The sequence below is a fragment of the Vigna unguiculata genome, chromosome 6, assembly GCF_004118075.2.
Source record: "Vigna unguiculata cultivar IT97K-499-35 chromosome 6, ASM411807v1, whole genome shotgun sequence".
NCBI classification, from domain to species: domain Eukaryota; kingdom Viridiplantae; phylum Streptophyta; class Magnoliopsida; order Fabales; family Fabaceae; genus Vigna; species Vigna unguiculata.
In genome coordinates, this window is record NC_040284.1 from 9353862 (window position 1) to 9374905 (window position 21044).

The following is a 21044-nucleotide window of genomic DNA, read 5'->3' on the forward strand; positions in this document are numbered from 1 at the left end:
ATATAATATATGAGTCTTTTAAAAATATGAAATTTTTTAAATTTGAAAACACCAATCTTCTCGGACTATTGCCCAACGTGTTTCTTATGAGGTGTTGACCAATTTTATATATAACATATGAGTCTTTTAAATAGCAAACGGTTAAAAGGGTCAAAAAACTAAAAAAATGTTACCAAAAGATGAAAATTTTCAAATTTAAAAACACCAATTCCCTTTGAGTAACGGCCAAAGCATTTTTGTTGCAATTTGCAAATAATTTCATATATAAAACATGAGTTATTTAAATTGTAAACGGTGAAAAGGGTAAAAAAAATGAAAAAAACCTTTACCAAAAGATGAAATTTGTCAAATTTGAAAACACTGGTCCCCTTTAAGTAATTCCGAACGTGTTTCTTTTGAAATGTTGAACAATTTTTATATACAACATGAGTCATTTAAATTGTCAATAGTGAAAAAGGTAAAATGAATTTCAAAAAGTGTTACCAAAAGATGAAAATTTTTAAATTGTAATACACCAATTCCTTTTAAGTATTGGCCAAAACGTTTTTTGTGAATTGTTGAACAAGTTTTATATATATATATATATATATATATATATAATATATATATATAATATGAACTATTTAAATTTTAAACGGTGAAAACGGAAAAAAAATGAAAAAAGCTTTACCGAAAGATGAAAATTTTCAAATTTAAGAACATCGATACCCTTTGAGTAACGACAAAAGTGGTTCTGTTGCAATTTTGAATAAATTTCATATATAAATTATGAGTTACTTAAATTGTAAACGTGAAAAGGGTAAAAAAATTGAAAGAAGCTTTACCAAAATATGAAAATTTTCAAATTTTAAAACATCAATCCCCTCTGAGTATTGCCCAACATGTTTGTGATGAAATGTTGACCAATTTTTATATATAACACATGAGTCTTTTAAATTGTAAACGGTTAAAAGGGTCAAAAAAACTAAAAAAGTGTTATCAAAGGATGAAAATTTTCAAATTTAAAAACACCAATTCCCTTTGAGTAACGGCCAAAGCGGTTTCGTTGCAATTTGGAAAATATTTCATATATGAAATATGAGTTATCTAAATTGTAAACAGTAAAAGGGTAAAAGAAATGAAAAAAACTTTACCAAACGATGAAATTTTTCAAATTTGAAAACACCAATCTCCTCGGAGTATTGCCCAACGTGTTTCTTATGAGAGGTTGAACAATTTTTATATAGAACGTGAGTAGTTTAAATTGTAAACGGCGAAAAGGCTAAAACAAATTAAAAAAGTGTTACCAAAAGATGAAAAAATTCAAATTGTAATACACCACACCAGTGCAATAAAGGCTTTCTGCCTCGGTTATTTTTCACATTTTGCCTCGGGTCTGGAACCGAAGCATATTGGGGCGAGGCCAAAAGGTACCCATTTGGCCTCGGTTGTTTTGAAACCGGTGCCATATACACCGTTTTCTGCCTCGGGTCAGTTACGACCGAGGCCATAAGTGATAAATATTTTACCCACCACAGGATTTCTATCGCACAGCTTCTGCACCAGAATCATCAATGTCACCTAACCGCGACGGCACCAGTGCCAGAAGATTGCGTGTGTGTCCCTTAAAGAATGAAAGTTACAGAAAGAAAAAATGCAGAGTTGGAAGGTGAAAATGGTGTGGTTATGGTGGAGTCCCCTGTAGCCAAATTTGCTATCCATGAAGTAGTAGCTATTGCTGCCTGTTCCACTGATGATCCTTGCCCCGATTCCATCAAAGACTTCAAACTGCAAAATCCCAAATTTCATTTTTCATAACTCGCTTTTTAAACTTTTTTTCGATTGTGAGAGGAGTGTGAAATAGTAGTAGTACCTTGGAGAAGAAGAGGCACGCCGCCAGTGAATCAAACGCGCCGCTGCAGCAAAACTTCGGTTTCCCGAACGTTGAGAGGGTTCAAGATGCTGACGCAGGATTGCAGAAGGTTGTGGCGGTGGAGGAGGAGGTGGAGTACTCGGAGGCGATGGCGACGGTGCTGCGGAGGTCGCGGAGGAGGAGGGAGAGGTCGAGAGCGAAGGCGATGCGGTCGTCGTTGTTGCTGGAGATGCGGTTGACGCCGTTGTCGGTAACGAAAGAAAGCGAGAGAGAGAGAGAGAGACCCCGCGAGAGAGAGCGACAGAGAGAGGAACCCTATGAAGGCGCTGGCGCGGGGAGGAAGAAGGGTTCAGGAATTTCAAACCCTAAATAAACCCTATGGCTTCGGTTATTAGAGGAACCGAAGCCATTAACCCCCTTTTGGCACCGGATCTCCTTGGACCAAGGCCTATACCCTAATTTCCAACCACTTTTTGGCTTCGGGTCCTACTGGACCGTGGCCTATACCCCTCTTTGGCACCGGTTTTGAGCGAAACGGGGCCTATACCCCTCTTTGGCTCCGGGTATTTAGAGAACCGAGGCCTAAAACTTGGCTCTAATTGCAAAAATGCCACCGCGCCATTATATGCTTCAGTTCCTGGCCAACCGAGGCATATAAGGCGAGGTAAAATGGGAATTCTGCACTAGTGCCAATTCCCTTCATTTATTGGCCAAAATGTTTTATGTGAAATGTTGAACAATTTTATATCTACAATAGGGACTATTTAAATTATAAACGGTGAAAATGGTAAAAAAAATGAAAAAAACTTTACCAAAAGATGAAAATTTTCAAATTTAAAAACATTGATACCATTTGAGTAACGACCAAAGTGGTTCTGTTGCAATTTTGAACAAATTTCATATATAAAATATGAGTTATTTAAATTGTAAACGTGAAAAGGGTAAAAAAAATCAAAAATGCTTTACCAAAAGATATAAATTTTCAAATTTGGAAACACCAATCTCCTCTGAGTATTGCCCAACATGTTTGTTATGAAATGTTGACCAATTTTTATATATAACATATGAGTCTTTTAAATTGTAAATGGTTAAAAGTGTCAAAAAAACTAAAATAGTGTTACCAAAAGATGAAAATTTTCAAATTTAAAAACACCAATTCCCTTTGAGTAACGTCCAAATCGGTTTCGTTGCAATTTGCAAAAAAATTCATATAAATAAATTTTAAATGGTGAAAAGGGTAAAAAAAATGAAATAAGCTTTACCAAAAGAAGAAAGTTTTCAAATTTGAAAAGACCAATCACCTCTGAGTATTGCCCAACGTGTTTCTTTGGAAATGTTGAAAAATTTTTATATACAACATTAGTCATTTGAATTCTAAACGGTGAAAGGTTAAAAAAAATTTAGAAAGTGTTACCAAAAGATGAAAATTTTCAAATTGTAATACACAAATTCTCTTTAAGTATGGGCCAAAATGTTTTATGTGAAATGTTGATCAATTTTTATATATAATATATGAGTCTTTTAAAAATATGAAATTTTCTAAATTTGAAAACACCAATCTTCTCGGACTATTGCCCAACGTGTTTCTGATGAGGTGTTGACCAATTTTATATATAACATATGAGTCTTTTAAATTGCAAACGCTTAAAAGGGTCAAAAAACTAAAAAAATGTTACCAAAAGATGAAAATTTTCAAATTTAAAAACACTAATTCCCTTTGAGTAACGGCCAAAGCATTTTTGTTGCAATTTGCAAATAATTTCATATATAAAATATGAGTTATTTAAATTGTAAACGGTGAAAAGGGTAAAAAAAATGAAAAAAACCTTTACCAAAAGATGAAATTTGTCAAATTTGAAAACACCGGTCCCCTTTAAGTAATTCCGAACGTGTTTCTTTTGAAATGTTGAACAATTTTTATATACAACATGAGTCATTTAAATTGTCAATAGTGAAAAAGCAGTGGGGTCAACCAGGGAAGTTTCCTCCACAACAGTATCCACCAAGGTAGGATTGCTGAGGAATGGGTTCAGACGATGCCCATTCACTTTGAAGCTCTTATCGGTGGACTGGCTTTTGATTTCAACTGCACCATAAGGATAAACATTAGTAACAACAAAAGGACCAATCCACTTTGATCGCAACTTACCCCCCATGAGTCCAAGTCTGGAGTTATACAGTAAAACTTGCTAACCAACAACAAACTCCTTTCTAGCTATGGAGCTATCATGGAATTTCTTGGTCTTCTCCTTGTAGAGCATAGAGTTCTGATATGCCTCCAGACAGATCTCATCTAACTCGTTCAACTGCAGCTTCCTTTCCTCCCCAGCTTGATCAAGAGAGAAGTTGCATGACTTGACAGCCCAGTAGGCTCGATGCTCTATCTCCACTGGAAGGTGGCATGGCTTACCGAAGACAACCCGATAAGGAGACATCCCTATAGGTGCCTTGTAAACAGTCCTGTGAGCCCATAAAGCGTCCTCAAGTCTATTGCTCCAATCCTTCCTGTTGGGCTGCACAATCTTCTCCAAGATCCTCTTGATTTCTCTGTTTGAGATCTCGGCTTGCCCATTAGTTTGGGGGTGATATGGTGTAGAAAGTTTATGCACAACCCCGTACTTTTGAAGCAAAACCCCCAAGGATCTGTTGTAAAAATTAGTGCCCTGGTCACTAACAATAGCTCGAGGAACTCCAAACCTGCAAAATATGTGAGACCTAACAAAGTCCACAACAACTCGAGCATCATTAGTTCTAGTGGCTTTGGCTTCCACCCATTTTGAAACATAATCAACAGCAAGCAAGATGTAAGTGAAACCAAAAGAGACAGGGAAAGGGCCCATGAAATCTATACCCCAGACATCAAACACCTCACAAAATAGCATGGGTTATTGAGGCATCTGTTGTCTCCAAGAAATGGCTCCTCCTACTCGTTGGCATTCCTCACACGTGCTACATATCCTCCACGCATCCTTGAAGATGGTGGGCCAATAAAATCCGCAATCTAGCACCTTACGAGCTGTCCTTTGTGTGCCAAGGTGACCACCAGGTGCAGATGAATGACAAAATTTGAGGACCGAGTCAATCTCATGGTCCGGAATGCATCTCCTGGTAACCTGATCGCTGCACATTTTCCACAGATAGGGGTCATCCCAAATGTAGTACCTAGCATCGCTCTTGAGTTTATCACATTGAGCTCTGGATGCTAGGGGAGGAAAAACAGAAGCAGCAAGATAATTAACAATGTTAGCAAACCAAGGTGAGGAAGAAGTAGAGAGTGTCAACAAACTTTCATCGGGAAAGTCATCCCGGATCGGTGTAGCATCATCAGTAGACCTCTCAATCTTGCTTAGGTGGTCTGCAACCAGGTTTTGTGCTCCGCTCCTATCACGGATCTCCAAATCAAATTCTTGGAGCCAGAGCATCCATCTTATCAGCCGAGGTTTTGATTCTGCCTTCTTCAACAGGTACTTAAGAGCTGCATGGTCAGTAAACACAACAATAGGAGAACCAAGCAGATAAGATCGAAACTTTTCAAGTGCAAAAACTACCGTAAGGAGCTCTTTTTCTGTTGTGGTGTAATTTGATTGGGCAGCATCTAATGTCCTAGAGGCGTAGTAGATTACCCTCGACTGCTTATCAATCCTTTGAGCTAGAACAGCCCCTAATGCATAGTTGGATGCATCACACATAAGCTCAAATGGGGCTGTCCAGTCGGGCGCCTGAATGATTGGAGTTGTGGTCAGGGCCTTCTTGAGGCAATCAAAAGCCTCTTTGCATCCTTCATCAAAGATGAAATCAACATCCTTTTGCAATCGGTTGGACAGTGGGAGGGCCTTCTTACTGAAGTCTTGAATGAAGCGCTTGTAAAACCCTGCATGGCCAAGAAAAGAACGAACCTCTCGTACAGAAGAGGGGTAAGGCAATTGTGAAATAATTGAGATCTTGGTAGGGTCAACTTCAATGCCCTTTTTTGAAATTATGTGCCCCAATACTATGCCTTGTTCTACCATGAAATGACATTTCTCAAAATTGAGAACAAGGTTAGATTGGATGCACCTGTTTAAAACTCTATCCAAACTATCCAAACATGCATCAAATGAGGACCCATATACAGTAAAGTTGTCCATAAACACCTCTATGCATTTTTCAAGAAAATCACTAAAAATGCTTAGCATGCACCGCTGGAATGTGCCAGGGGCATTGCATAGGCCAAACGGCATCGTCCTATAGGCAAAAGTGCCAAAGGGGCAGGTGAATGTGGTTGTCTCTTGGTCCTCAGGTGCAATGTGAATTTGAAAATAACCAGAAAACCCATCAAGAAAGCAATAATGGGACTTACCTGCCAAGCGCTCAAGCATCTAATCAATAAAAGGCAGGGGGAAGTGGTCTTTTCTGGTTTCTTGATTTAGCCTTCTGTAGTCAATGCAAACCCTCCAACTGTTTTGCATTCTTGTTGGAATTAGCTCCTCTTTTTCATTCTTGACTACAGTGAGGCCAGTCTTCTTTGGAACAACATGGATGGGGCTAACCCACTGACTGTCAGAAATGGGGTAGATGATCCCAGCTTGTAGAAGCTTGGTCACCTCCTTCTTTACAACATCCGAGATGACAGGGTTGAGTCGCCTCTGTGGCTGTCTCACTGGCTTTGCTCCATCTTCCAACAATATCCTGTGCATGCATGTTGATGGGCTAATACTGGGGATGTCAGCCAATGTCCATCCAATTGCCTTCTTATGCTTCTTAAGAACTTGCAACAACCTTTGCTCTTGTTCAACAGTGAGGGAGGTGGAAATGATGACAGGCAGTTTGTTCTCCTCCTCTAAGTAGACATACTTGAGGTTGTCTGGCAGTGGTTTCAACTCTAGAGTACTGGATGCTGGCTGAATATCAAGAACCAGAGGGGAGGGAGAAATGGGTTCCACAGCCTGTACCTGAGCATAACAATCAGATGCATATGTACTTCCTGCAACATGGTTAGTGCAACTTGATTCTATAACATCAAAGTGAATAGGTACAACATCTAGAGAGTCAAACTCTGTAGATTCAACATTATCCACATCATATTCAGCATCATCAGAATCAAAATAAGAATCAAGAACATCAATGCATGCAAATTCAGATAAGTCAGACACGGATGAATGTTTTAATGTATGCAAAGAGTGGAAATCAGAAATCAATCCATCAACAACATCATCAATAATGTCCACATGAAAAACAGAATGATCCTCAGAAGGATGTTTCATGGCATCCAGAATGTTGAATCGCACAACAATATCATCAAACTCCATGGACAAAGTACCTGCATGGACATCAATTTTGGTTCGTGCAGTTTTCAAAAATGGTCTGCCTAAAATGATTGGTGCAGAACCATGTGAAAATCCCTCTTCCATATCAAGAATGTAAAAATCAGCAGGGAAAATCAATTCACCAACACGAACCAAAACATCATCAACCAAACCTGCGGGGTGGGCAACACTTCTATTTGCCAACTGAATCACCACACCCGTAGGTTGCAGGGGTCCAAGAGAAAGAGATTTAAAAATAGACAGAGGCATTACATTTATTGAAGCACCAAGATCAAGCATTGCATTTTCAAATTTATTGTTACCTATGATGCAAGGTACACAAAATGTACCTGGGTCCTTGCACTTCTCAGGAATCTGAGGAACAGATTTACCTATCAAAATGCTGACACGTTTCTGCCCATGCTGATCTTTTCGTTTCCCTTCAGCCTCCTTTTGTGCGTGCATAGCTCCTTCAAGAACTTTGTATATCTGGGAATCTGTTTTATGGCATCGAACAGAGGTATGTTCACCTCCACCTTCTTGAATGTTTCTAAGATCTCCCTGTCAACCTCTTCCATCTTTTTGCTTGGAATGGCTCTTGGAGGGAAAGGAAGAGGTATGGAAGGTGCAGCAGTAGAGGTGGAAGGTGTAGAAGTCACAGCAGATGTGGGAGGACCAGCTGCATAAGCATCACGCTTTCTCTGAAGTTTGGCAGGGTCGGCTTCCTTTGGAGGTGTAGGCTCAGGAGTGGGAACTTCAATGTTCTTCCCAGATCTTAATGTAATGGCACTCACATTCGTTGGATTTTCCACCGTCTGTGATGGAAGCTTGTCAGAATTCTGAGCTTGTGCCTGGTTTAGTTGAGGCCCTAGTCTCCTGCTGGAATTGCATATTTTGAAGGGTCATCATCCTGACCAACTCCTCCAATGAAGTAGAAGAAGAAGGTGCAGGTGCTGCAGCAGGAGCTGGTGTGGGTACAGGTGGAACAGGAGCAGCTTGTGGTGCAGGTGCAACTCTTTGTTATGGAGGTGGTTGCACATTTTGAAATTCTTGGGGCTGCTGGTTACCCTGGTTTCCCCATCTCAAATTAGTGTGATTCCTCCATCCTGGATTATATTTGTTGGTTGACAAATCATGGTGGTTTTGTTGTTGCTGTTGGGGCATATTATTGTTGAAAATATTTGCTGCATAGGCCTGAGGGGTATCCACTGGTGTAGAAGAAGAAGCCTGTTGTTGCAATGTTGGGCAAGAGTCTGTAAAATGATCAACAGATGTACAAAGGCCACAAACTCTTGCAGCTGGAGCTCTCTGATTGGAAGCAAGTTGATTGACCAGTGTAGTAAGAGCATCAATCTTACTTTCCAACTTCTTTGTGTACTCGGCTGCTCCTACATCATGAACACCTCTAACAACTATGGCATCCCTCCTTGTGCCAAATTGTTGAGAATTTGAAGCCATGTTTTCTATCAGTTGCCTGGCTGCAGCTGGGGTTATGTTACCAAGGGCACCACCACTTGCGGCATCAATCATATTTCGATCCATGTGGTGCAAGCCTTCATAAAAATACTACAGGAGGAGATGTTCAGAAATCTAATGGTGTGGACAGCTTGAATAAAGATTCTTGAACCTCTCCCAGTACTCATAAAGGGTCTCCCCAGATTGCTGCTTGATGCCAGAAATCTCCTTCTGTATGGCTATTGTCCTTGAAGCAGGAAAGAACTTGGCAAGGAACAATCTCTTGAGGTCATCCCAGCTTGTGATGGACCTGGGTGCTAGGTAGTACAGCCAGTCTTTCGCATTACCCTCCAAAGAATGAGGGAAAGCCTTCAAGTATACATGGTCCTCTTGTACATCTGCAGGCTTCATGGTGGAACAGATGACATGAAACTGCTTCAAGTGTTTGCACGGGTCCTCACCTGCAAGACCATGAAACTTTGGCAACAAGTGTATCAAACCAGTTTTGAGCACATATGGAACCTCCTCCTCAGGGTATTGTATGCATAAACTATCATAAGTGAACTCTGGTGCAGTGAGCTCACTCATGGTTCTCTCATGAGGTGGAGGAGGTTGAGCCATGTTATCAGTATGAAAATGCTCAGAATAAACAGTATGCTCAGAATGCAAAGAATGAGGAGTTTCAGGAATGTGATGAGAATCAGAAGAATCAAGAAATGTCACTGAATATTCAGCATGCAAAGATGGATTCCTAGGATGCCTACTTCCTCTATGGAATGTCCTATCAATCTCAGGGTCAAATGGTTGTAATTCAATTGGGTTTCCCCTAGTCATGCACCAAAAAGCATTAATTGTGGTGATATTGGCATAACAAAGGGTATAACTACAAGTATACTCAAACGACCTCCAAATGACTTGAAAATTGGTAGGATATTCCTTTGAGTGGTCAAACAGAAGCACAAAAAAAATCAGATTAAAACTCAAAGCACAAGTATTTTTAAAAATTTTTCAGAAGTGGAAAAAATGAAGAAAAATCACAAAAAACATTGCTGAAATGTAGAAAATGGCATTTTCTGGAGATTCTGAGTTTGCAAACCAGCGGAGCGGGTTACAACAAGATGGGAAATCAAATTCTACCCCAAATCCATATAAAATAATAGTGATTCTGATAACCAGAGCAAAAGTTATGGTCTTCTGAAGTTTCACTAAAAATCAGTCCAAAATTTTTTTGAATCTCTTAACTCAGACCATACCAACTGCTATAGCTATTTTTCCTATCAAGTTCAACGTCTTAGAAGTGGGGGAAAAAAATTTCAAGTCAAAAAAAGCTCCGTAGCTACCAAAACAAAAATCCAGAAGTTAAATGCCAGATTCGGACACTATTCAAACACTATTCACTACTACAAATGACACTATTCATGCGCGCCGCGACACTATTCACTACACTACACAGAAACACACAGGAATGGAAACAGGCACTGAACTTAACACAACATTAACATCACAATGAACATATACCAACTCAACCACACTTGAACTACACACACACACCAAAACACAAAGCAGAAACACACTTGAAATTTTACTTTGAACGAAACGATTGGTCCCCGGCAACGACGCCAAATTTGATAGAGGTCGTACCCCACCAAATTAAAACATATTAAATGCAGTACATGAAAGTGAACCAAGTCGTCTCCCAACGACCAATATTTTCATTCAAAGCGAATTTTCCAGATGAACACAACAATAAAACACAGGGGGGGTTGGCAGACAGATTCGGAATGCTAATCAATAGATAAATTTAAATGCTACAGTGACTAAAACCGTATTGACATCCCTGATTCAAACGCAATTTCACTTATCATAGGCCACCAAATTAACACCAACCCTGCCTTGTCTCAATCCACTAGATAATAATTCACTAAGCGAAAATTACAATCTAGCTTCATTATGCAATTAAGCAATGCACACATCCTTAAATTCGTGACAGCCAAGCTACATACATTAAGCATGAACATATCTTAAACAAAACACATGCAATTACTCTGTAAATTAAGCATTGACAGATTCACCACATGCATTCCACGAATTCAGAACAAAACATGGCAGATTTCACAAAACAAGCACAACCTCAAAGCTTCATTGCATTTTTCATCAAGGAGTCAATACACGAATTTAGCTAGACATGGAAATGAGTAATTAAACACTTCAAAACTGAAATCACAAAAATCAGAACCAAGAACCCTAACTTATCAAATTTGAAAACGCAATTTAAGAGCAAAAATTGAGATTTCCAAGCTTAAATGGAATGCAAAACGGTGTTATCATATATAAATGCGAAAACCCCATGAATGGGTATTCTTCCAAGTCAATAAAACCCACAAAACGAACTGCCCAAGCAAGAAAACGAATTCCAAACGTAAAACCCTCAATGGGTGTTGTCAAATATGCATAAAAACGGTAAAAATGAGCCAAAAACGTGAAAAACCGCAAGGGGGGCGTCCATGGAAGCTTGGAGAACGAAAATGGAGGTTTTGAAGAGAGGTTGAAGATGATGGAGCGGCTGGCCTCCCCTCATACAGACCTAATTCGTGGTCATATCACCCATGCCACTCATATTTACAAAACTGCCACTCTGCCACTTAGATTTACAAAAATGCCACTCTGGGCCTTAAATGTTGACCCATTGACTTTGCTGACGTGGAAATGACATGGAAATGACGTGGCAATGATGTGGAAAGTTTCTTCAACTAAATATTAATGTCCAAGCTCCAAAATTGCTTCACCCAAATACCTAAAAATAATTAAAAACAAAAATTAGGCCAAATAATGTGAAATTAGTCCAAATTCGGAACAGTGGCCCAATAAAGCCCAACAGATGAAAAACACTCTAATGATGAACAATTAAGCACTAATCAACTTTCTAATGGGTACACAAAGGCTAGTGAAATGGAAGAAAATAATGACTCATCACCAAGCCCTACAAACTATCATGGCTTAAGGAAGAAGACATTAAAGTAACTAAACAAGTCCTCATTAACTTTTCAATTGGAAATTTTAAAGATGAGGTGTTATGTGATGTTGTGCCTATGGAAACAACTCATATTTTGCTAGGTAGGAAAGTCTTTTATGATGGCCACGCTAACATCTATGCTTTCTCCTTCCAAGGCAAGAAGTTCACACTCCTACCTCTCTCACCCAATCAAGCAAATGAGAACCAAAATAAAGTGAAAGATAAGAGAAAAGATGAAAAAGAAAAATAGCAAGTTACCTCCAAAGTGTTACTTGCCTCCAAAAAAAGATTTCCAAAGCAAGATGCACAACACCATTCATCCTTCTCTTCCAAGCCTCAAAAGGAAGACCTAATGCGCAAGCATGAGAGGAGGAAGAGTGGTCTAGAAAAGAGGGATGGCCTAACCAAAGCTAGGAGTAATACCCTTAGAAAGGATGGAACAAGAGCTCATAAAAGGGAGGTGCAAATCCTCCCCCAAATCAAGTGAAGCTCCATCTACAAAGGCTTAAAGAATTTGTCGTCAAATTCTCTCCAAAGAGGGAAGGATGATGAAGGATTAACCCCAACCAAGGATGGAGGCACATGCTTAAGAAGACTAAGCATGTTTAGAAAGGAAGTTCACTAATCCTTCATCCCTTTCATTTATGTTTGTTATTTTTGATTCCCAAAGTTGACTTAGTTGAATCAACTTTAGTTGAGTTGTTGACCTTTGACTAGGTTTGAGTTGTTGACTATAGTTGACTTGACTTAAGCCAACATGCTAATCTATGTTTATTTCCTTTGTAGGTTAATTAGGAGTAAGAAAACAATGCTAGGTGGCGCATGGTGATTGGGGAGCATAAATGATGTGGAGGAGAGAGTAAAGCAAATGCAAAAAGCATAAAGTAAAATGCATGAAGCAAGTGTACCTATGTACCTTTGGTCTCCTTTGTTTTTAGCACACTTTGGCCACATTTTGGAGACATATGAGACACATTCTTTGTCTCATTTTGTGCTAGAACGAAATTAGCCTTGCACACACCATAGTTGGCTCTTTTGTCTCTTATTTTTGTAACCTTATTTGACCTATTTTCTAGACGCTAGGGTTAGGTTTTTGTAGAGACATCCTTAGGTATCTTTTATTTGCTTAGAGGCCCCTAAACTCTTCTATATAAGGGGTGCTCCTAGACATGTAAAAGGGTTGAACATTTTAAAGTAAAAACACTCTTGTGTCTCAACCATTTGTGAGAGTTTTCTCCCTAGGGAGGGAATACTTTTAAGCCTTATCTTGCATAGCAAGTGGCGGCACACATCCACTCATCTTCAAGGTTGCCATGGCTTCTAGCCTAGCCTTGTAGTGGCGTGCTTCTCACATTTTTACCGTTTCTTTCCTTTCCATTTTATGTTTTCTTCTTCCTTTAATTGTTCTTGGTTTTCTATGGTTTATGTGCTTTTCATTACCTTTTTGTTTTGAATCAATCCATCATCTTCTTCTCTTGAGCTTTGTGAAAGGAACCTTCACATCTAGATAGCTTGCTATCTTAATGTCCAGTGGGGATTTCACTTAGCTTTCTTAATCAACTCACACCATATTCAACAATCTTAAAAAGGAACAAGATAATCCTTCATCATTTGGTATCTAAAGCTTTGGTTGTCCTTGAATATGGTGTTTTCATGTTCTAACCTTGTCTTGTGTAGCTATCTTTGAATGGTCCACATAAAAACAGTGCTGGCAGCAACGTGTGCGTTTTTGAAAAAAATACTGCAGCTAGCTCAGTGGTCCAAAAGTAACGTTCTTTATATCAAAAGAAAGCTCTGTGAGTCTAGTTTCCACCAAAAAAATAATTAACGCAGTCGGAGTTCAGTGGAGAGAGTTATGATCAAATGAGTGAGCAAAGGTTAGAGCTGCCGAGAATACGAAAAACAACGTTTTTAGGTTATGTTGTGGCAATTTTGGCTTCGGTTTTGTGACTCTTTTGCTCCTAAATGTGTTTGGATAACATGTCTTTTGATGCTTAGTCTTTGAGCCTCAAATCCATGAGTTTAAATGCATGATAGCTACATGTTTATGTCTTTGTGCATGTCATGTTGAGTCTTTAAATGTGTCTAACTTTTGCTTGAGTCATATGTCATATGTTAACTTGAAGTTTTCTTATTCTTGTTTTTCCAAGTATTTGAATCTTGCTTTCACTTTATGTCTTGCTTGATGTATGCTCCATGAAATTGATTTTGGCCTAAAACTTGAGGAACTAAGTGTCCAAGCCACCTAAAACTCTTTCTCACCATTTTATGAAGCTAGTTGTGAAAAGAAGAAAATTTTTACACCAAAATTTGTCAAAAAACCGAGAGCAAACTTGCTCATTGGTGAACTCAAAGTGTGTTTGTTACTAAGTGTTATGATACTAGTTTTCATGCTTGAGAAAGGGGTGATATTGGCAAATCAGTTCCATTCTTTGACTTGGTTATGATCTTTCTTGGTGTATGCATGATTTAAGACTAGGGAATGCATGTTCAAGTATTTTCCATGTCATTCTTATAATGTGCTTTTCTTGTTTTAGTCTTGTTAAAAGTTTGTCTCAAACTTTTCTTCTTTAGAGTTTAGCATTTCTTGTTTTTGTGCTTTTCTTGCTTGTCTTTAGGTACTCTTGGTTTTGTCATAGTATGTTTGTCTTCTTGAAATTCTTGAGTGTTTGAACCGAGCCACTTGTATGCAAGAAAAGGATTTTTGAACAAAGAGTTTTCTTCACTCCTTGGAGGAGCTTTGAGTGTAGCCTTCTTGTTACTTTGGGAGAGTGATCTAAACACTTGGGTTACATTTTGGGTTGGAATTGGTCTTGGTTTTCATGTTGTCTAACCCCTAATTCATTTATTTTGTTTTGGCTTTAAGTGTTTTGTTGGAGGAATCATGGCAAGTTCATCAAATGCACCTACTCCAAACAAAAACAATACATTGATGAGATTGCTTCGAGATTTAGAGTTGTCTAGGAAGGAGTCCTTTGAACAATGGAGAAAAGACAAGGAGCAAAGTGACCTAAGAATCCAAGAACACATTCAAAGGCTTGAAGCTAAAGAGCAAGAAAGAGAAGCTAGGAAAACAAGGCATTCTAGGTGCAACCCAACACAAGAGAAGCAACCTCCAAAGATTCCTAAGTTCTATGGTGGAAGTGATCCCAAAATCTTCCTTGATTAGGAAGCTAAAGTTGAGCAAATTTTCAATGAAAATCATGTAAAGGATCAAGCACAAGTTGATCTAGTAGTTTTAGGATTTTTGGAGTATGCCAATACTTGGTGGCATAAAGTTTGTAAGAATTATGACCAAGGGCCACCCGCGGCTTCTTGGATGGACATTAAAACTCTTATGCGCGCTAGATTTGTTCCTCCCTCCTACAGGAAGGAACTTCTTTTGAAGCTCCAAAGGCTTCAACAAGGTTTTATGAGTGTGAGTGAGTACTTTAAAGAATTAGAGTCTCAAATGCGTAGGGTTGATATAAAAATAACTAACAAAGAGAAAAAAAAAAGATTTGTAAGTGGTCTTAGGAGAGATATACAAGACCAAGTAGAGTTGTATGAGTACTCCACTCTTGAAAATGTTTTCACACTTGCCCTTGGGATTGAAATTCAATTGAAAAGAAAAAGAAGGGCAAAGAAGAGTTACTCATCCAACCACTACTTTAGTCACTCATGGAAGGGAAAGGATAAAAAGAAACATGATAAGTTCCCTTCTAACTCTCATCAAGAACCACCAAGTAAAAGTAAGTCACCAAGTGATCACATTCACCATTCCACTTCTCAAAGATCAAGTTCCATTAAATGTTTTAAATGTTTGGGTTATAATCACATTGCTTTAAATTGCCCAACCAAAAGGACCATGATCTTAAAGAAGAGTAATGATGTTGAAAGTGAATACTCATCTCCCCATTCTCTTTCAAAAGAATCTTCTTCCTCTAGTAAAACTAATATTTTTGAGAAAGACCCTATGTTATTAAGGCGCATGATAGGTCAAGATCAAAGTGAGATTGAGCCAACTCAAAGAGAAAACATTTTTCAATCTAGATGCAAAATTAACAAATGGGTTTGCTCTCTAATTATTGATGGAGGAAGTAGTACCAATGTAGCTACCACAAGGTTGGTGGAAAAGATTAGCTTAGAGACCATTCCTCATGCTAAGCCCTACAAGTTTGCTTGGATAAGTAAAGAGGGAGAAATAGATGTCAAATAACAAGTCCTAATTAACTTCTCTATAGGAAGCTACAAAGATGAGGTGTTATGTGATGTTGTTCCCATGGAAGTCACACATATCTTACTAGGTAGGCCATGGCAATTTGATAAACAAACTTTACATGATGGTCATACCAACCAATACATTTTCTTCATCAATGGGAAAAAGACCACTTTACAACCTCTATCACCTAGAGAAGTTAATAAGGATAGAAATATAATAAGAAAAGATAAAGAAGAAAAACAAAAGGGGCAAGCTTTCACCAAGGTATTACTTCCCTACAAAAAAAATCTTCCAAAGCAAGATGTGCATCACCATTCCTTCTCTTCCCAAGCCAAAAAAGAAGGCCTAAACCACAAGCAAGAGAGGAAGAGTAGTCTAGAAAATAAAGATGGCCTAACCAAAACTAGGGGTAATACCCTTAGAAAGGATGGAACAAGAGCTTATAAAAGAGAGGCGCAAATCCTCCCCAAATCAAGTCAAGCTCCATCTACAAAGGCTTAAAGAATTTGTGGTCAAATTCTCTCCAAGGAGGGGAGGATGATGAAGGATTAACCCCAACCAAGGATGGAGGCACATGCTTAAGAAGACTAATCATGTTTAGAAAGGAAGTTCACTAATCCTTCATCTCTTTCATTTGTGTTTGTTATTTTTGATTCCCAAACTTGACTTAGTTGAATCAACTTTAGTTGACTTGTTGACCTTTGACTAGGTTTGACTTGTTGACTATAGTTGACTTGACTTAAGCCAACAAGCTAATCTATGTTTATTTGCTTTATAGGTTAATTAAGAGTAAGAAAGCAATGCTAGGTGGCGCATGGTGATTGGGGAGCATAAATAATGTGGAGGAGAGAGTAAAGCAAAGGCATAGAGCATAAAGTAAAAGGCATAAAACAAGTGTACCTATGTACCTTTGGTCTCCTTTGTTTTTAGCACACTTTGGCCACTTTTTGGAGACATATGAGACACATTCTTTGTCTCCTTTTGTGCTAGAACGAAATTAACCTTGCACACACCATAGTTGGCTCTTTTGTCTCTCATTTTTGTAACCTTATTTGACCTAGTTTCTAGAAGCTAGGGTTAGTTTTTTGTAGAGACATCCTTAGGTATCTTTTATTTGCTTAGAGGCCCCTAAACTCTTCTATATAAGGGGTGCTCCTAGACATGTAAAAGGGTTGAACATTTTAAAGTAAAAACACTCTTGTGTCTCAACCATTTGTGAGAGTTTTCTCCCTAGGGAGGGAATACTTTTAAGCCTTATCTTGCATAGCAAGTGGCGGCACACATCCACTCATCTTCAAGGTTGCCATGGCTTTTAGCCTAGCCTTGTAGTGGCGTAGTTCTCACATTTTTACCATTTCTTTCCTTTCCATTTTATGTGTTCTTCTTCGTTTAATTATTCTTGGTTTTTTATGGTTTATGTGCTTTCCATTTCCTTTTTGTTTTGAATCAATCCATCATCTTCTTCTCTTGAGCTTTCTGAAAGGAACCTTCATATCTAAATAGCTTGCTATCTTAATGTCCAGTGGGGATTTCACTTAGCTTTCTTAATCAAATCACACCATATTCAATAATCTTAAAAAGGAACAAGATAATCCTTCATCACCCCTCCTCAGGATGTCTACCTATATCCTCTCTAGACCGCATACTCCCAGTACTCAATGATGACAACGACACACTATCACTAGTACTAGACATACCTTTGAACAAAGAAAGATGCTGGCAGGTACAAAGAACTAATCAGACAGCTCTAATGCACGCGAATCTCTGATTTCAGAATTCTTACAAATGAGCCAACAAAAACACATTCTCCACACAACCCTCATTTATAAACGAGATTCGAAATGCTACAACTCCTTCCTGCCAAAAGTCACAAGCCATATGAAGCGTCACAATGCACACCAAAGGTCACCAACCTTAAAATGACGACGCAAAACCCCTTTGGATTAGACTTCTAACATTTGCCACCCTTTCACCTGCCTGAAACCTGTTCACATTTCAAGCCTTAACATTGTTCATCATATTTAAAGGCTGGGGGACTGGTGCACTACACCTAGGTGACGCAACGAAACACACCAACACTTCTCATCTCATCCTTTGTCGTTATAGATACACCGGCAAAGGCTAAGGGACTGGTGTACTACACCTAGGCGGCTTAGACTGACTATAGCCATTCGTCTACATAGCTCCCAAAAATGCAAATAATCATCATACATATGCCAAGCAAATGAAAGTAACCAGCCTAAACCGCTATAAGAGCAACCAGCCTAAGTCGCTAAAGAAGTAACCGGCCTAAGCCGGTAACTTAAGGAAACTAAGCGAGAACTTGACAATTTCTTAGCATTACCAGCAAAACCTTTAAGGCCCACGATAATCGAACTAAGTGACATGGACTAAGGCCTAGACCCACCTACGGCCCAAACAGGGGCCCAACCCATGACGTGGCCAGACATAATTAATAATCTATAAATATACATGGACCCCAGCAATTAAAAGTACACATTCATTACTCCCTTAATTACGAGATTTGACTTCTTGAGAGTTTTCTGTTGACTTGAGCGTCGGAGTCTCTTCCGTACGTAACCCCTTCGGGTCCAACCGGTCCAAATCGAGATACCTACAGATAGCATATGCCAGCCAGGAAGAAGCCTATTGAGAAGATTGCGGATTGAGGTAAGGTAACGCTTGTGTCTGACATCTCTTATTTGTTCTACGCAGAAACAATATTTTATATATCAACTTTGTTCAAAATTTCAACAGAACAACTTTGGCAGTTAATCAAAGGGAATGTGTGTTTTTAAATTTAAAAAATTTCATCTTTTGGTAACACTTTTTTAATTTTTTTTACCCTTTTCATTGTTTATAATTTAAATGATTCATATTTTATATATAAAAATGGTTGAACATCTCAAAAGAAACATGTTGGTATTACTTAGAGGGCATTGGTGTTCTTAAATTTAAAATTTTCATCTTTTGGTAACAATTTTTTAATTTTTTCCTTAAATGATTCATATTTTATCTATAGAAATTATTTAACATTTCAAATAAAACACATTGGTCAATACTCAGAGGCGATTGTTGTTTTGAAATTTAAAAATATTTCATCTTTTCGTAACGCCTTTTTAATTTTTTTGGTATTTTCACCATTTACAATTTAAATAATTCATATTTTATATATAAAAATGGTTGACCATTTAAAAAGAAACACGTTCTGCAATACTTAGAGGGGATTGGTGTTTTTAAATTTGAAAATTTTCATCTTTTAGTAACACTTTTTTAATTCTTTTTACCTTTATCATCATTTAAAATTTTAATAATTAATATTTTATATATGAAAATTGTTCAAAATTTAAGAAGAAACACATTGGCCAATACTCAAAGGGAATTGATGCATTAAAATTTCATCTTTTTTTTTTACCCTTTTCAAAGTTTACAATTTAAATGACTTATATGTTATATATAAAAATTGTTCAACATTTCAAAAGAAACACGTTGGGCAATACTCAGAGGGAATTTTGAAAAAAGTTCACATATAAAATATGAATTACTTAAATTGTAAACGGTGAAAAGGGTAAACAAAATGAAAAAAAGGTTACCAAAAGACGAAATTTTTCAAATTTAAAAACACCAATCCCCTCTAAGTATTAACGTATTTCTTTTCAAATGGTTAACCATATTTATATATTAAATATGAATTATGTAAATTGTAAACGTTGAAATTGGTAAAATGAATGAAAAAAGCGTTACCAAAAGATGAGGTTTTTCAAATTTAAAAACACCAATCTCCTCCGAACGATTTTTATCTATAACATATGAGTCATTTAAATTGTAAATGGTGAAAAAGGTAAAAAAATTAAAAAAGTGTTACCAAAAGATGAAAATTTTCAAATTGTAATACACCAGTTCCCTTTGAGTATTGGCCAACTTCTTTTTTTTTTTTTTAATTTTGAACAATTTTCTTATAAAGTATGAATTTTTTAAATTGTAAACAATGAAAATGGTAAAAAAAAGAAAAAGCATTACCAAAAGGTGAAATTTTTTAAATTTAAAAACACCAATTGCCTATGAGTATAGGCCAACGTGTTTTATTTGAAATGTTGAAAATTTTTTATATATAAAATATGAATCATTTAACTTGTAAATGGTCAAAAGGGTAAAAAAAATTAAAAAAGTGTTATGACAAAGTGAAAATTTTCAAATTTAAAAACACCAATGCCCTATAAGTAATACCCAACATGTTTCTTTTGCAATTTTGAACCATTTTTATATATAAAATATGAATTATTCAAATTGTAAACAATAAAAAGGTATAAAAAAATTAAAAAAGTGTTACCGAAATATGAAAATTTTTAAATTTAAAAAGAATCATTCCTTTTGAGTAACTACCAAAGTTGTTCTGTTGAAATTTTGAACAAACTTCATATATAAAATAAGAATTATTTAAATTGTAAGCCGTGAGAAGGGTAAAAAAAATGAAAAAAATGGTACCAAAAGATGAAAATTTTCAAATTTAAAAACATCAATCTTGAAATGTTGAACAATTTTTATACATAACATTTGATTCATTTAAATTGTACATAGTGAAAAGGGTAAAAAAAATAAAAAAACTAATACCAAAAGATGACAATTTTTGAATTTTAATGCACGAATTCCCTTTGAGTACTGGCCAAAGTTTTTCTTTTTAAATTTTGCATCATTTTCATATACAAAATATGAATTATTTAAATTGTAAACAGTAAAAAGTATAAAAAAATTAAAAAAGTGTTACCAATATATGAAAATTTTTGAATTTAAAAAAAACAATCCCCTTTGAGTATTGTCCAACGTGTTTCATTTGAAATGTTGAACAATTTTTATACATAACATATGACTCATTTAAATTGTAAACGGTCAAAAGGGTAAAAAGAATTAAAAAAGTGTTACCAAAAGGTGAAAATTTTCAAATTGAAAAACAACAATGTCCTCTAAGTAATACCCCACATGTTTCTTTTGAAATATTGAACCATTTTTATATATAAAATATGAATCATTTAACTTGTAAACAATGAAAAGGGTAAAAAAAAAATAAAAAAAGTGTTACCAAAAGATGAAATTTTTTACATTTAAAAGTGCCCCAGTTATTCTGTTGAAATTTTGAACAAAGTTCATATATAAAATATGAATTATTTAAATTGTAGAGGTTTAAAATGGTAAAAAACTCCTCTGAGTATAACCCAACGTGTTTCTTATGAAATGTTGAAC

General features: G+C 36.9%; 1 non-coding gene across 1 annotated transcript; it reads left to right on the top strand.

Annotated features, from left to right (window-relative positions):
• The first annotated feature begins 8724 nt into the window (after nucleotides 1-8724).
• On the top strand, nucleotides 8725-8833 carry LOC114189306. Its single transcript, XR_003605610.1, has one exon. It is a non-coding gene; the product is annotated as a small nucleolar RNA R71 (small nucleolar RNA).
• Nucleotides 8834-21044: the final 12211 nt, after the last annotated feature.